The sequence below is a fragment of the Felis catus genome, chromosome A1 (genome assembly GCF_018350175.1).
Source record: "Felis catus isolate Fca126 chromosome A1, F.catus_Fca126_mat1.0, whole genome shotgun sequence".
In the NCBI taxonomy this organism is placed as follows: domain Eukaryota; kingdom Metazoa; phylum Chordata; class Mammalia; order Carnivora; family Felidae; genus Felis; species Felis catus.
In genome coordinates this window covers 63,682,485-63,700,807 of record NC_058368.1, presented here as the reverse complement: position 1 = coordinate 63,700,807, position 18,323 = coordinate 63,682,485, and the positions used below count along the sequence as shown (strand labels likewise).

Here is an 18,323-nt window from a genome sequence, read left to right as displayed (position 1 = left end):
TTATTGATATGCATTTATGAAAATAAATATAAATAAATTATTCCTACTCAAATTTAGACATAGATTCACAGATTGAAATTAATTGTAATGCTATCTTCAATGTATTAACTTACAAAAAATTAATAGATTTGTAAATACGTACCAATCAAATGAAACACAGCAATTATCAGTAGTAGGTTTAGATCCAACTCCAAAAGCATTACATTGGATCTAGAAGTTCATTTTGCAATCATAAATTTTAGAGTGATAAAAGTTAAGTCTACAATAAAGAGATGTATAGACATGAAACTTTAGTTGCTTGTGGCATATTTTAAAATATATCCATAAATTTTGAAATATCCTCCCTTCAAAAGGTAGAACCCAATGAATTCTCCTTTGAGTGTGTTTTGAACTTTGTGACTCACTTCTCGTGAACAGAATAAAGCAGCAGTGATGGTGTCCAATTTGGGAGACTAGGTCATAAAAGACACTAATGTTTCTAATGTTTCCTCCTGGCTCACTCTGGGGTAAGTTAGCATCATGTTGTGATTAGCCCTACCGTGAGGGCCAGGAGAAGCACGGAGGCCACCTGTGTTGACTGCTGAGCCAAGCAGACACTGGGGCCTGCTGCCAACAACCTCATGAGTGAGCCTTCTTAGAAGCAGACTCTCCAGCCCCAACCAAGACTGTAACCCAGGCCCATATCTGGACTGCAATGTCATGAGATACCCTGTACCAGAAATACCTAGAAAAGCCATTTCAGAAATTGTGAGATAATAAACTTTTGTTTTTTGTTTTTTGCTTCTAAGTTTCAGGGTAACTAGTTTGGCAGTAATAGATTACTAGTATGGTGTTGAAAAAGAAACCATCTAAATATCTAAAACAAAAACAACCAAAATGCAGGGAGAAGATGAAAGATGTAACTCTCTAGATACAACAGCTGACATAAGAATACTGAAATCAGACCGTGATACAAGATAACTAGAACATAACCATGATGTCATGAAGAAAATCAAAGTAGTTGGAGATGGAAACAAAAAAAAACAAAAAAATTTGAGTCTAAGAAGAAATAAAAACTTCAATTTCAGGGTATTAAATGTAGGGCCACCTGGGTGGTTCAGTTGGTTAAGAGTCCGACTCTTGATATCGGCTCAGGTCTTAATCTCGCAGTCGTGGGACTGAGCCCCACATTGTGCTCTGCACTGAGCGGGAAGCCTGCGTGGGATTCTCTCTCTCCCTCCTTCTCTCTGCCCCTCCCTCACTCATTTTCTCTCTCTCTCTCAAAATAAATAAAAATAAACTTTTAATTAAAAAGAATACTAAACATATAAAATTACCAACATTAACAAAAGACAGAATTCCTAAAAGAATCAATGATTTTATAAGTAAAATTTTCAAATGTGCATAGAACACGTAAACCTATTATCCCTATTATACCAATCTATTTCAACTTTGCCAGAAGGGTGTCTGGGTGGCTCAATCAGTTGAGTGTCCGAATCTTGATTTCAGCTCAGGTCATGATCCCAGGGTCATGGAATCGAACCCTCTGTCACACTTTGCACTGAGCTTGTGGTCTGCTTAAGATTCTCTCCCTCTGTCCCTCCATCCAACTCGTGTTCTCTCTCTCTCTAAAATAAAATTAATAATTAAAAAAAATTTACCAGAAACTTTTTAACTGCCATAAAGAAGAGGTAACACATAAGACTGATATTTTAGATGCCAGGAATTATACTGAGGCTACAGTAATGTTTGAAAACAAATATCCAGCAAATTCATTTTCAGTGAAGACAATACAAATTATGGACTCTGGCTTTCTGCCATGTTAGCTGTTTTATGACTTACCACAGTCACCTAACTCCCATTTCAAAAACTTTGATATCCATAGCAACACAGAAGTTTGCATTCGAGAGCAAGTACAGACCCTGTAGCAAAATAACTTGAAAAGAGTCTTTATCTCTTTACGATTAATTAAACAACAACAAAGGAGATAGTCTTCACTTACTGCAGATTAAATGACTAAATTTAAACTTTTTCAGACCTCCACTTCAATCTGAATAATTAACCAAGGCCACTTTAGTCTCTATGGTTATAAATTCAACACCTTTATCAATACACAGAGGAGATTTATCATATTGTATATAAGTATCCAAAGCATAGGCATTTTTTATTATCACATAACAATAAACCTGACACTCTGCAAAATCATGTACTGAGATTAAGAAAGATTGTGAGAAAAATATGCAACTGGTAAACAGACCAAAAATAAAATTTATAAACCATACAATGTACAAACATAGCTAAAACGGCATGTTACATTCTTAACAACTAAATGTTTCATTTAATATGAGAATGTATCAGACGTGAAAGGAGCTGGATGTAAGGTTGTGTAAAGAATGGAGACAAAGGAAATGTGTACAGAATCAGGGATGACTGTGCTGTCAATACTTCCAAGACAGACGCCACAAGCAAGGATGTGAGGACTACAGATACGGTTTCAGTCCTGTGTTGCTTTGTCACCCCTTCACAGATTGTGTTCGTGTCCTGTGCATGCACTAGCTGTGGTGCAAAAACAGTAACATACTAGAAAATGTGAATCTAACAATGTGATTTCGACATTATACTGACACAATAGCTAATTATCACTTCAGAAATAGGCATTGTGGTAGACGAGACTCTAAGAGATGAAAATTTGCCTCACAGTTTCTTTTAGTAAATAGCTAATTCCTTCCTTAAAGGGAGCCTTTTTTTGTGATTTCACATTTTTTTGTTCTGTGTGGGATAGGAGAGGCTTGGATTATTTTATTTCAGTACTGTGAGTGAAATTGTCACTATATCCCAATGCATTTGAAACTCTGATATGTAAAGTGGACAGAGATAGCATTAAAAAGGAGAATAAAACCCAATCTCACAGAAGAATATAGATGGAAAATGTTTCAGCAAATTACAAAAAAAATATACCCCACATGAAATAAAGTCCAATCCTGGAAAATGAAGAAGGGTTTAATATTAAGTTATTTAATAATATTAATGCATTCTGTTAAAACTCAAAGAAAAAAATCCAAATATTTGATAATATTCACCACCTATTCCTGATAAAATCTCATACTAAACTAAGGTAATAAAGAATAATGAAAACCTATCTCAAACTGATAGTATTTACTAAAAAAAGAGTAAAACACTGGAATCTTTCTTGTCTGCTAAAATCAGAAATAAGAGGTGTTTACTTCCATTATTCTTTATTATTAATTTAAATGTTCTACTCAGTATATTAACACAAACAATAAATAGAATAATTGCCATTTTTAAGTGATGTGCAAATATAATTATTTGCCATTAATTTTGATGTGGGATTTTATTAAATCTACAAAGCTCAATTCCTCTATATATCAGTGTATCAAACTACCAGTGAGGATTGTTTTTATTTTACCTTTGGAACTTGATGATACAATTCTAATATTTATGTTAAAGAATAAATAGGTGAAAACACATCTTTAAAAGGTAGGGAAGAAATGTAGCAATACTTACCCACCAGACATTAAAACACAATATAAATTAAAAGAATGTAGAATATAATTGATTAGGACTATAATATACTGATTTGACACAGAACCCAGTATATCTAAGAATGAAATTTGTAATAAATGAAGAATTGAAAGTCTATGCAAAAGGGAGGAATTATTTAAGAATATCAGAGAGAATATAACCAAGAGAAACTTCTAGCTCCCAAATTTAGTTCTTACAGTCTAAACAGTAGGTGAATAAGAAAATCAGTTGCATACGTTAGAAATAAAATGGGTAAGCTGTATAAATAGAAAGCTTAAGGATGAAAATACATAGCAAAAAAAAACCCCACAAAATATTCATGTTTATTAATAGACAATTCATAAGTTTCATTAATAGGTATATAAAATTTCCACCATTTGAATTAGCTTTAATAGCAATGTGCTTTAATAGTAATAACACTGATTTGATTATAGGTATTCACATACAAAAATTAAATAAATTTCCCATTATATATGAAAAACTCTTGAGAAAATGTGGGCCAAGATTTATGCATGTATGTATGCTTGTGTGTGTTGTGAGTGTGTGTGATTTTATAACATTTTTTAAATTGAGACGGACTTCACATGCAGTAAAATTCACCATATCAAATTATACAATAATCTGAATCTTTATCCATCTATCCAAGAATATATGCACAGATCAGAAATACAGCTATAAATTCGGATTCAATCAGCTTACGATTCTTAACCTATAATGTGTAATATTATGGTCATTGTTTCAGCGGGTTGTTTATTTTCTGTGCGTCTAACACAGACTCTGGAGGATGAATATCAGGCACATGCAATCTGCTGCCATATGTACCACATGACTACAGGGAATTTCACTGTGCTGTTCATCCCTACACCCCCAGAATCTACAACAGTTCACGAAATGAGCAGGCAACCATAAATAGTTCTTAAAGAAAGGAATAATAAAAATTAATTTCCCAAAGTATCATATTTTTGCCCAACCTTCCAAGTCCATCTATTTACATGTTTAATATATAACAACTGCTTCACTGAATGCCATGCAATTCATCCATTTATAATTCAATGGTTTTAGTATATTCACGGAATTGTATAACCAACACCACAAACAATTTTAGAATATTTTTATTGTCCCAAAAAGAAACTCGGCATGCATCCATTGGCAATCACACCCCATTTCCTTCCAACCTCACTAGGCCTATTCAAAGATTAAAGTGTTTTCAATCACCATAAACTCACCTCTTCTCTAAAATTCATATAAATGGAATCACACAATATGTGGCCTTTAGAGAACAGATATTTATAGGATCCTAGGGCCTGGTCTGGGTGATCATAAGGTCTTACAAGGTGGAGAAGTGGGTTGGGAGTGGGCTACGTTTATGCAGGTTGGTGATCCTCAGAGGAAAAAATCTTGAAGCAGGTCTTCCAGGGTAGGCTATTAGTTTTGATAAGTTAAATTCTTTCAGCCTTTCTTCCAGGAGCAGGTATTTCTGGAACATACAGCAAAGTTACTTTTGCTTAGACTAAATATTATTTAACAAGGGACAGAGAATTATCTTGGTTTCAGTTATTCAGCCTCATATAACATTGTTTTCCAGGAAAAAAATACAATACATGCTTAAATTTTTGTTGTCTTAGTGTATGATTTAGTGTCTCCATGTAAAAATTAACTTGGAACATGTAATACATGACAGGAATGCCACGTTTCTGATTTTAAAGCAAATGCTTCCAGAAATTCCATTATGCTCTTGGTATTACACAATAGTTCTACACCTTGGAAAGTTTTTATTTCTATTAAGTTTTTTCTTTATTTTTTAACTTTTATTTCTATTATGTTTTAATCTTAATTTATTACTACATGTATGTTGCTACTATTTGACACACTGTACAAATAGATATTAATTGAGGTTTGCATCTTTTATGATTATAGAGTATACCTCTTCATTTCTTAGATTTTTGGTTATTTGTTGTCTGTTGTTGCTGTCTTGTATTTAACCTCTGGGAACACCCTCCCAACTCTCTGTTGACACATTTAGGTCAGCTGACCTCACACATGACCCCAGGGTGGTCAATCTGTCAGTGGAGGCTTCAGGGAGGAAAAAGTAGCCCAAAGCCAGGATGGTGAGCAAGACATTGGAGATTCAATGGCAAATAAGGTCCCTTCTTTCTAGTGCTAGAGGTAATCAAGTTAAAATGAGGTCCTTTGGTGGGAGACTCCTGATCCTATTTGGTGTACTTACAAGAAGCAAAATTTGGGTACAGACTCATATAGAGGGAAAATGATGCAAAGAAAACTCAAGGGAGAAGAGAGTTATATACAAACCAAGCACAGGGGCCTGGAATAGATCCTTCCCTCACAGCCCTTAAAAAGAACCAACTCTGCTGATACCTTGATTTTGGACTTGTAACCTCCAGAACCGTGACAGTAAGTTTCAGGTCAAAGACATACATTTCAAATGTCTTCCAGGGAATCACCAAAAAGCCACATGATGACAATTCTTTGGGCATGAGACTCTGAAAGAGCTCTAGCTTGGTTCGGTGAACTTCATTACCAGGAATACGGGCTGTTATTTGTCAAGGGTACCAGTGAGCTAGAGGGGAAGAGATGAGACTAAGGAAAGCTAAATGCCACAGAGCTCACTGTTATCAATACTAAGTAAATTTTCTTGAGTAAATATTCCCTGGGTTGCTACAATCTTTTGCATAGCTTCCAGAATTGTGAACATTTTGATTCTGACACTTTTGCTAAACAGTTTCTTGCTCTGATGGAGGGGTAAATTTTTGAATGTCCTTACTGAAACATTTTGCTGACATCCTATACAAAAAATTTTAGCAAAGCATGTTTTGTAATTGTACAAAAAAGAGGAAACGTTTAAACAGAGGAAGGTTTAAAAATAAATGGTAGCCAACTTATATAATGACATTATGAAGCCATTAAAATGTTTTGGGGCGCCTGGGTGGCGCAGTCGGTTAAGCGTCCGACTTCAGCCAGGTCACGATCTCGCGGTCCGGGAGTTCGAGCCCCGCGTCAGGCTCTGGGCTGATGGCTCAGAGCCTGGAGCCTGTTTCCGATTCTGTGTCTCCCTCTCTCTCTGACCCTCCCCTGTTCATGCTCTGTCTCTCTCTGTCCCAAAAATAAATAAACGTTGAAAAAAAAAATTTAAAAAAAAAAATAAAATGTTTTAAAAGTAATTAATCATATATAGAAATAGTCATGATATTTGAATCATGATTCAAGATTCAAGAAAACAGTATCAGCAGCTAACATTTATTGAACTTTCTACATGCTTCATCTATGATAGATGACTTACATGAATTATCTCATTTTATTTCCACACCAATGCCTTGAGGAAAATACCAACCTCTCCATTTTATAGACGTGGATACTAAACCTTAGAGACAGTCACAAGTAGTTTTGCGACAGTCACAAAGGAAACTAGTACCAAAGTAAGTACTTACATTCTGACTCTAATAGCCTCACTGTGAACAGCTTACTCACAAACCTCTTGATGGGATCTCCCTACTACCTTGCCATGCAGCCCCAGAGCCCCCTTCCATTTTCCTAATATTTCAGGTATGTCCATTAATCATCACTATTTGTTTTACTGTCTTACTTCTCATTAAAATATGAGCTTCCTGAAGAGAGAAGCTGTGTCTCTATCTTGATCATTACTGTGTCCCAAAGGACTGGGCCCTCAATCAGAATATAATAATTTTAAATGAGCAATATAAAATACATGAACAAATAAGTGATTTAGTGGATATATAATATTCTCATTATTCTTATAGTTTGAAAACATAAACCGATCTGTATTAAATGAACACCCACTCTGCTGGTAGACAAAAGGAAAAGGCAATGGCAACTAATCATTAGTTGCATCTATGATGCATCTACAATGCATCATATGGCATCTGCATGACATATTTCTTGGTCTTCCTAACGCAACACAGGATAGCAGGGCATGCTCTGGCTAAACCCTTAACAACAGAGACTGCTTGAGGAATCCATATATGTCTTATAAAAATTAACTTTTAGGGTAAAAAATGCAGAGTGAATAAATCATGTTTAGGATGTCAGAAATGGGCTCTCTGATGAAAGGGTAATGCTTAAACTGAGCCCTAAATCATAACCAATGCCAGAGGAGCACGAGAAAAAGTTGCAGACAGAAGACAGCAAGCACAGGCAATGTTCTTGGGATATGAGAAATGATAAACTTGAGATACTGAGAGTGGACGGCAGAAGTTAGAGATAAAAAATGAAGTTTAAGAAGTAAGAAATGGTTTGTTAAGATCTCACAGAATCTTTATAGGCCATTTAAAAAATGTTGGATTTGTTCTTAAAGGTAATGGAACAGGGGTGCCTGGGTGGCTCAGTCAGTTGAGCATCCAACTCTTGGTTTCAGCTCAGGTCATGATCTCACAGTTTGTGAGGTCGAGCCCCAAATTGGGATTCTCTTTCTCCTCTCTCTCTGCCTCTCCCCCCAACTTTTGCATACTCTCTCTCTCTCCAAATAAATAAATATTTTTTTAAACATGCATTTAACATACTTAGAATTGCATTTGTACAAAGCATCCTGGCTACACTGCGAAGAATAACGGAGCCAGATACGGCTATAAGAGTCTACAGGATACAGCAATGGCCAAGCCAAGTAGTGATGCTGGCTTGGACTAGGGCATGGAGAAAAACAGGACTGCTGAGAAATTAAGGAAGTTCAAATGCCAGGATTCAGTAATTTATTAGATAGGGGTAAGGAGGGTGGTTAAAGGAATTCAGGATGACACAATCCTTCAGATTCCCAATGTTACCATAATCTGCAATGAGCTCCATCATTTGCAAATCCCCTCAATAATTCTCTACTGACCCATTATTCCTCTAACAAAAGTTAATTCCAACACAAAGAGTCCTTGACTTTAGCAATTTGATTTTCAACAAAATCAACTCTCTGTCTCTCTCTCATCATGGCCTGCCATAATAGCAACAGCTAATATGTGCTGAATTCTAGATGTGTGCCAGCACTGCTCAACGTACTTTATGTTATTAAATAATTTAATCTCCATTTCAGAGATGTGAAAACTGAGGAATAAATTATTAAATTAATTAAACATGTCAACATTTGCATAGGCAATGAGGCGCAGAGATAAAAATGCGTAAAAAAATAAATGTGCAATTAATTTGTAAGCTTAATATTATATGTATGAAAGTGTACACACAGAGGCATTCCATGAATAATGAGGGATAGAGAGAAAATGGGAGAGAGAAGGAATATGTCCACTTTTGGGTTTTCAACTTCAGTAACAGAAAATTATTTTTTGTTCTTCCAAAGTTAATTTATACTTAAATCATAATATATAATCATGAAGTATCCCAACGTTAGGTGAACAAGATATATAATATATATAATGGTCTTTCAGGACAAGAGCTGCTATGTCTTCTCAGCAGGGCAGACTACTCTTTTTCACAAAAAAATTAATTTTATTGTTGTGCTTCAATGCAAATTCTCAGAGGGGAGTAGCTGAAAAGAAATGCTCCTTCTTATTTCATTAAAAATAATAAACCGCAGAGAATATTTCATCTGAAATACCCCCCAACCCCATTTTCATTAACTGCACTATTCTAGATGTCAACTCTCTGATTCAGAATTGGAAAGGGTACGTTTTAGAGGGCTCTAAATCTTTGATTTCAGAATTACATACATGATTCAAGTCCCTAATTACCTCTAAATTCATATCTACTCTACTGAGCAGGTGCTTGGAAAACGATTTATGGAAGTGACTCAATTGCATTCATAGACCTATTTAGGTTTTGCTTCCTCAGGAAGGTCTCTACTGACCATGGTAGCTACCCTTTCATGGCACTCCAATTCCCTCTGCAAGCCGTCTCATGGAGCATACTTCACAACCATTCGATATCTGTCTTTCCCACGACTGTCTGTTCCACAAGGTCAAAGGCTGAGACTGTTTTGTTTCCATGCACAGCCCTGAATCTTAGCTCACAGATGGGAACTAAGGGTGCTTTTAATTACACATTACTATGCAGGATTTTATTCAAAAATATAAGCTGACCAATGAGAAAATAAAAATGAAGCTATTGATGACAACTCCAGCCCTTCAACTAGTTTTCTCCAGCTAATGATTAAAACACTTCTTTGAAAATTACCAGAAATAAATTGGAAAAGAACAGGAAGGCCATGGGAGGTGGTGTCTTTGGAAAGTCACCTGGATACTCTCATCTGGCTGAAATAGGCTCATGTATAGCTCCTCCTTGTGTAGCTTTTGAATCTGCCTACATGGCTATCTACTCATCTCCCAAGCCTCAAATCATAATTCCAAAATCCTCACCATCTACACTAACCACCTAACTCTGGATTCTCCAAATTTCTCGTCTTCTAGAATATGTGAGTTATTCTGACCATCCACAGCCTTTAATTTCCTTTCTCCATTAGTAATTTCTTAGCAATAATCGCGCCTCGGATAAACCTCATTGGCTACGATACTGCCACTGCGCAAAGCTTCCATTAGTAATTTCTTAATTGTGTATACATGTATATATGGTAATTTCTTGATTGTATATACATAAACACACAAACACATATATATGTAATGTTATGTTCTATATTAGACTATACATCTTTTAATAATGGGAACCATTTTATAATTTCTTTTTTCTTACCTGCTAACTTCACCAAAGCCTAAAATGGCTCACAAGGCAATCAAAACATATGGCCAAAAATTACTGTAAGTGAGTATACCAAGCTCCATGGAAAATAAAGACTTTCAAAAGTTTCTGGTCATTAGAAATTTTTCTGAGAAAAAAATATAGATATGTACTTGAATAAATTAGATGGAGACTGCAATTAGTCATACAGTTCATTTATTTTGGACCTTAAGTCTGTTTGGTACTTGAATCCATTTAGAATCATTTGGTTGTTTGATCTAGGAGCATCTTCCTGCATTTGGATTATACAAATGCTGAATTATTACCCTTTCAGGACCATTTGCAATTTAATTGTTCTCAGACAGAGCTTTAATAACAGTGTATATAAAATAAATATGCAGGATTTTTGTCCAAAGCATAGTAAACTCTTCACTCAAGTGTCATTTTCCTTAATCTGCCCCTCTCTACTTTTTCCAGTGAGGAGTTAATTGAGTTTCTCACAATCTCGTGCCTAATTCCCATGCCAAATCATTAAAGGCTCAATAACTGCTTGAATAGATTAGAAAACCACCCTTTGCTGGATCCCCACAAAAATGTTTTTGTGACAAAACCCTGTTGCTGCAAGTAACACATTCAGTCTTAGTGCAAAAGTCTTTCTAAGACACTCATGGAAAGAATGAAACAAAGTGTTTCAGCGATCATCCCCAATCTGAAAGTACCAGAAGGCATCAAGTTGAATGACAAAGTATAGTGAGACTGAATAAAAAGGAAAAGTCTGATCCAAAGTATTTACCCTCTAAAGTTGAATCACATGAACCTGCTCCTGTTTCAAGTACGCTCTGCAGTTTCCATTCAAGCCGCTCCTTTTGTATAACGAGTAAGGAGAAAGAGAAGTACATAAACACAGCGATGCTTTGAATAAGGACTGAATATAAAGACATCTGTCGTCTAACATTTTGCAATTGTGCCTAATAATGACACACCTCCCTCTGTTTTTTCCACAAGAGTCAAGGATGAGTTCCTAAAGGAGCCTAGGGTAACAGCTTTCAACATTTTGTGTTAACAAGTACCTTGCCTTTGTGCATTTTAAAAGGAGAGAGCTAGGATTTTTTTTCTAATAGCCAGTCTCCCACCACCCCCCCTCCCCCCACTAGATCAGAGAAAGCCACCAGGTTAGCACAGAATTTTTCTAGGGGGAAAAAAATACCCTCTATGTTCTTTGCTTTATTCAAGGTGACTTCTATAAAGTCATTTCAAGGTTTTAGAATCACTCCAATGACTGTAGCTATTCAATAGGTATCAAGCTGTCTTAGAGTAAAACAAGGGACCATTATTTGTAAATCATTTTTGTGCAAACTTCAATACTACAAAATGAGACTTAGAATACAATGTGCTGCAATTACATTTAAGCTCTAAATCAAATCATCATGACTCAAAGATATAGATAGTGCAGGCTACCTCAGTGAGACCATTCTTCTTCCAGGGGCATTCTCCACAGCTGGAGCCAATAGTCATGGAGGAACAGAAGACAAATGTTCTAAAATATCTCCCTAAATGTAGACCATGTGGGGACTTCAGCATCAACAGTAAGCAAGAGCAACTATCAAGAAGAGACTCCACCACAGGGTGCCTCGTGGCTTGGTTAGTTAGGCATCTGACTTCGGCTCAGGTCATGAGCTCACAGGTCATGATCTCAAGCCCCATGTTGGGCTCTGTGCTGACAGCTCAGAGCCCAAGCCTACTTCAGATTCTGTGTCTCCCTCTCTCTCTGCCCCTCCCCTGCTCGTGCTCTCTCTCTCTCTCTCTCTCTCTCTCTCTCTCTCTCTCTCTCTCTCTCTCTCAAAAATAGACAAACGTTAAAAAAAAATTTTTTAAAGAGAGAATCCACCAAACTAGAATCTGAGAGACCTATCCATAGCACTGTACCAAAGAGGTTTTATTTAACATTATGCTCAAAATAAGATTTTATGCTAACATAATAAATTAATAGAAATAAGCACCTGATCTATTTTAGGGTTATATTCATTAACTTTAAGGAATTTCATATAAATTAAATGACATCTTTGCTGCAAAGTTTACTTTTACTTAAGAAAAGTGCCAATATGCCAATACCTTCCTCCCTTGGTGCCTCACATCCTGTAGTAACAAGGATAATCGTGGTCTGCTTTGGATTGTAGGGAATTAAATGCATTGGATTTCACAAATGCCAACATACACGCAGTCTATTATCCCTTGATATATAAAAGAAGACAGCAGCTCTTTGCCATGGTAGTGGCTGAAAAGGCTACAGGTGAAATCAACAGAAAGAAAACGTATAGGATTTGTATAGGATTTTTCTTTTCTTTCAAATGAAGAAGGCATGCATCTACTACTACCCCAGCCCAAAATGTTAGAATACCAGTGTCAGAGGCTCTAGACTAATCAGTTCTAGATGGAGAAAAAAAGAGCTGATTGTAGTATTTGTTGATTCTGGTGTAGGTACTTCTACTCTGGCCAATTTCACGTCACCAAGTGATACCAATCTGCTACAAAATTCTTGATCACCTCCAGCAAGCCAGAATCTAAAGGTGAGTGTACACTATAATCCCTGTTTCTTTAAGTGGACAGAAGCAATGGTTTGAATATTAGATTTTTCACAGAAGGCCAAAGAAGGGGAGGGGGGCCACACTTCTGCATGTATGTTAAAATTAGAAAAGATAATGCAAAAAATTTGGCAAAAAATGACGGCAACTATGCAGTGATCCCTAAAATATTTGCTTGTCATAAAAGAAAGCAAAGACTATTTTCAGTGAAATGCTACTGTGAAGCTCAGACTACCTGGGGATTGAGGACTCAGCACCCTCGGATGGTCCCTATCAGTGCCTTATCTGGAGCTAGGGAAAAACGGGAAACAAGTTTAGCATTTAGAACAGGACCCAGGTCAAGGATGGAGAGCCAGGAGCTGATGCGACCCAGATACATGAGGTCATAAGAGAAGGCAATGAAACAACCAGGATCTTATTCCACAGCCTAAGTCCCTGAGGGAAAATCGCCAGGACACTTGTAAGCTCAATTAACTAACTACGATGGGGGGAATCAGAATAAACTATGTATTTTTTTATCACAAGGGAAAACTACCCTCTACATCTCCCAGATCTTCAATCACTTCATCTCTCTCTCTATCAAGTTAACAATGCTGGTATTATTTTGTTATTAAAAATGATGAGGCACCTGGGTGGCTCAGTCAGTTAAGCGTCCAACTTCGGCTCCAGTCATGATCTCGTGGCTCTTGAGTTTGAGGCCCGTGCTGGGCTCTGTGCTGACAGCTCAGAGCCTGGAGCCTACTTCAGATGCTGTGTCTCCCTCTCTCTCTGCCCCTCCCCACTCGTGCTCTATCTCCATCTCTCACAAGTAAATAAATGTTTTTAAAAAAATTTAATTAGCACTTACTACATGATTATTTTTCATAGGCACAATGGCAAACTTTGCCTTAATTCTCTCATGAGATATAGACTTTTAAATATTCTGTGTTAAACACACACACACACACACACACACACACACACACACACACACACAAAACAAAAACCTGAAACAGAGATATGATTTTTCTCAAAGCACCAAGTATAAATTAAGACAGCTGCAGCTGTGGGGCACCTGGGTGACTCAGTTAAGTGCCTGACTTCAGGTGAGGTCATGGTCTCTCAGTTCATGAGTTCAAGCCTCACATAGGGCTCTGTGTTGACAGCTCATAGCCCAGAGCCTTCTTTGGATTCTGCGTCTCCCTCTTTCTCTCTCTGCCCCTCCCCCTGCTCATTCTCTCTCATTCTCTCTCTCATTCTCTCTCTCTCTTTCTCTCTCAAAAATAAATAAACATTAAAAAGAAAGACAGCTGCAGCTTAAATCTGGGTATCACCCCAACACTTGGGCTTTTCATGATTTTACTTCCTCTCCTCTATAATCCCCTTTGAGATAAATTTAATAAAACTAAGAAAAATCAAATATATACAATTTTTTGTTATTTTTTAACGTAATGTAAGTAACCTTAAAAGTAATTTTAACTAACATGAAACCCAATGTTTAAGAAAGCAGGAGAAGTATAAATAAAATAAATATACTAATGTCTAAGCTGTCTGGCCAGCTCAGTATTGATAAGCAAAACAAAGTGTCTCATTCTGTAAGCCAAAAAGTAACCTTCACTCCATGTATGCTAATTACATCGACATTTCATACCCAAATGTAATAATAAAATCAGCTTGGATTCATTATTCCCAAAACTCTTGAATCAAGCAAAAGAAAGCAGCTACGGAAATGGCGAGCCATAGCCACTGACAGAGACTTGTCTTCATGTGACACACTCCTTTAGAAGGCAAAACTCCTTGTCGATCACACAAAGCTAAGTTAAAAGCAAAAATTAAATCTGGCTTTCTGGGCTCTAACGCTTTCAATCTAGCTTCCTCTAACCAGGTTCAGAGACAATATTGCACTTCCAATTCCCATTTTTTTCCCTATCTTGGAAGAAAAGCATGTTGCCTTCTCTGTTTCAACAGACCAGTCAGCATTCATGCTACAGCACAATCATGCCAGACTGGGATTACCCCTTGTCTAGCCACCGTTCTTCTCAGCCAGCAGCAAGGTCTTCAACTCGAGACAGATCAAATTCATCTTTCTCTTCCCAATGTCTAGCAGAATGAGTCCCGTAAGAGTGTTATAGACGTTGGGATAACTGATGACTATTTTAGGTACAGTCTTTTAGCTCACGTACGTATAAAAATCTTCTCTCCCTCTGGCCCCACACCAGAACCTCCTCCAAACGAGTCTGGATAGCATTTTGAAGCTTTAAACAAAAACTTTAGAAGGACGATACTTCTTCAAACTACCTTGCCCTCCCATCTCACCATCCCCATCTCTCTGCTCAGCTAATTACCTCCCCTGCAGAAGACCCTACTTCTGGCTGGATAAAATTCACTTTTTGCACCTTGAGGGATAAAGGCCAAATGTTTGGTGTTGCTCTTCTGATCTGCAGAATAATTTAGGTCTCTTTTATGTAATAAATACTGTAAACCATATACTGATATTGTTTACTTTCCCTGACCTAAATTGCTGATTAAAGGCCCAATTTTGTTAACTTCTAAGTGCAACACTCTTGTTGGAGAAATACTACAGTAATTGCAACAAAGTGAAAAATGGACCCAGAGCTTTATTTGTATTAAATCCAAAGTAGTTCATACATTTAAAAGAAATTGAGACAATATCAACTGAAAAACTGAATTTCTGAGCACAAGCATCCCATCGGTCCTTTCCCCAGTGGTCCAATCCCCTTACTCACTTGATCCTATATCTCAGTAAAGATGCCACAGATGATTTTTAGAAAGAGGTAATGTAGAAAAGGTAAATAATAATGTTATTTCTCAAGTTTGCAGTTCTGTAATAACCACAGTTTCAAGAAATAAGGCAGAAATTAAGCTGGTTTCAGAATTATGGGTTTAGCTGGTGCTAGCATTTAATATGGCCAATTATTATTTAATAAGTTCCCAAAGCTATATATAACCTAAAGAATGGTATACACCATCACTGGATTTCAATATTCAGTACCAAATAACATTTAAAATTCATTAAGAGATGTAAAATATTAACGTATGAACATTTTTAAGTGTTTTTATTGATTGCTCAATTATCTTTACTAAACCCTTCAAGTTGCTCTAGAACAAATTTTCACTGATGGAATATTTATATTTCTGAGGGAAAAAAGTAAAACCCTCTAAATCTAGGGACTGTTTTATTGCTAAGTAAATGACATCCAGTTCCTCCAGATACAGAAACAAGCCATACACATACAAGGAGAGGAAAAGTCGGCTGCAAAATCAAGAGGACATTAATTATGTACATAAAAATTAGTAAGCATGTTTCTGACACTCAATGTACCATGCCACAGAAACTTCAATATCTACATTTGTATACCTGAATTTGACAGCAATGGTAGAATAACATTTTTTCATCAGTAATACAAGAGTGATTTTTTTAATAAGTAAATAATGCAGTGGACTTGTATGTAATTTCCATTGCTTTGACATTTTTTTAAGTAAATGGGAACAGGTATTTGATGAAACAAATATTCATGTATGTATCTCACTCTTACTAAGAGTAACATACCATGGTAAGAAAATGCCTGCAAGAAAGGATGAATACATGTTCTCACCTTGAAAACCTGAAAGTAACCCTCGGCCTTACTAGGCAAGAGAGCAGTTGATTCCCAGATGTGTAGACACCCAAAGAACCAACTCCTACCTGGTCTAGCCCAGGTTAAAGTAAAGCAGAAAGCAGGAAAAATGACCTAAAGAAAATAAGCCCTTGGTTAGTGTTTGAGCAGAAGATAATTAATGCCATTTCTCTTTGAAGAATAGATTAGTCTGCACTTTCTAAAATTCCAGTTTGGGGGGGGGGGGGGCGGGCAGTAGAAATTTATTTTGTGTTAAAAAATCTGCCTGAAGTGATCTGAATTATTTTTATTTCATTTTTAAGTATCTTCATGTGTTGAAATGAAAGTTTAATGTTTTGTATTAATTGTGACCACAATACATCAATCATAAAATGGCATTGTACTAAACTGAATGGTAACATAAGGAAACACACCCTGCCACAATACGTTTCTAGGGTAAATTTCATCTTTGGGGCATCAGAGACAAGGTATTTAACGAAGAGTCCAAAGATGTGGACTAATTAGCTCTATGACTAACATGGTATAAAACATTTGGGCCTCAGTTTGCTCACTGGAAAGATGGTGAACATCAGACAAGGGATGTAAATTTCAAAGAAGCTGAGAAATCATTCATTCCTTTTACTCTTCATTTTACAGGTTTTGTAATGTTCAAAGACTGCCCCTATTTTTAATTTTCCCTTGAATTTTTAAATTATGTGATCCCTATTTTACATTTCTTTTATTCTACATCAAAAAGATGGTATCTCATTAGCAAAAGGATGCACAGCTATAGAGGAAACCTATATATAAAAGTTAAACATCACACAGAGACAAACCAAGAAACAGACTCTTAACTATAGAGAACAAATTGATAGTTACTATAGGGGAGGTGGGGGAGGGATGAGTGAAAGAGGTGATGCAGATTAAGGAGTGCACTTGTGATGAGCACCAGGTATGTTACGGGAGTGTTGAATCACTAAATTGTACACCTGAAACTAATATTACACTGTATGTTAACTAACTGGAATTTAAATAAAAACATTAAAAACAAGTTAAACATCAGAGGTTGGAAGATGGTGGTGGAGGAGGAGGAACCCAGGCTCAGCTAGTCCCATGACTACAAGATAACTATCAAATCATCCTAAATACCCTAGAAACTGACTGAACACTACAAGAACAAACTCCATACCTAAAGGTAGAGAAGAAACCTCATGGAAGAAGACAAGAAATGTTAAGACACAGTTTGAGAGAGAAGTGGATTATGGCCACTGCTGTGAGGAGGGAGCCACAGTCATGGAGAAAAGTGAGAGACAGACTAACACACAGAGGAACACACAGCAAAAGTGACTCCCCACAGCAATTGGCTTGGAAAACAAGAGGGGCTGAATTTCATGACTCTGGCAACCAGCAGCAGTGAAAGGTTCAGCAGGCCAACTTGGGATAGGGCCCAGAGGGCATTTCACTATTCTCTGAGAAAAGGCAGGCAAAGAGCCTGCAGACATACAGCATGGAAACAGTGATCTGAAGACTGCCTGGGACAGAGTTGCGATGTTATTTGCTCATCTTAAAGCTTATCTCAGAGAGAGTGTTCACAGAGAGACCTCTCAGGGAAAAAGGAACTGGCCTGCATCATCTCCACCCCCCATCCCTCAGGATGAGCACAGGACCACCCTCAGGAACCAGCAGAGCAGGGACATTCACTACCTAACTTGCTTACACCAAGCCCTGACCCCACACTCTGCTGAAACCACCTTTTCCAGTCACACTTGCCTCAGACCCAGCACAGCAGGTCTCCTCTCCCAAAAGACCAGCCCAAACCCATGCCAACACTGCGAGCCCCAATATGGGAGCTTTGCAGAGGCTTTGTTCCTGCAGTGGTAGTTACAGGTCTCATTTCACAAATATACCAGAGCATACCTAGTAAAAATGCACCATATTCAGGCAAAGGACCAAACAATGCCCACAACAGACAAAGAGATAC

The 18,323-nt window shown here is 37.1% G+C and overlaps 1 protein-coding gene and 1 non-coding gene across 6 annotated transcripts in view; both read right to left on the bottom strand.

Annotated features, from left to right (window-relative positions):
• GPC5 (glypican 5) overlaps positions 1-18,323 on the bottom strand; it is a 1,421,162-nt gene that overhangs the window by 1,305,504 nt on the left and 97,335 nt on the right. The gene's annotated exons all lie outside the window — the stretch shown is intronic.
• On the bottom strand, positions 9,880-10,020 carry LOC111556710. The gene has a single exon (XR_002736419.1). It is a non-coding gene; the product is annotated as a U4 spliceosomal RNA (small nuclear RNA).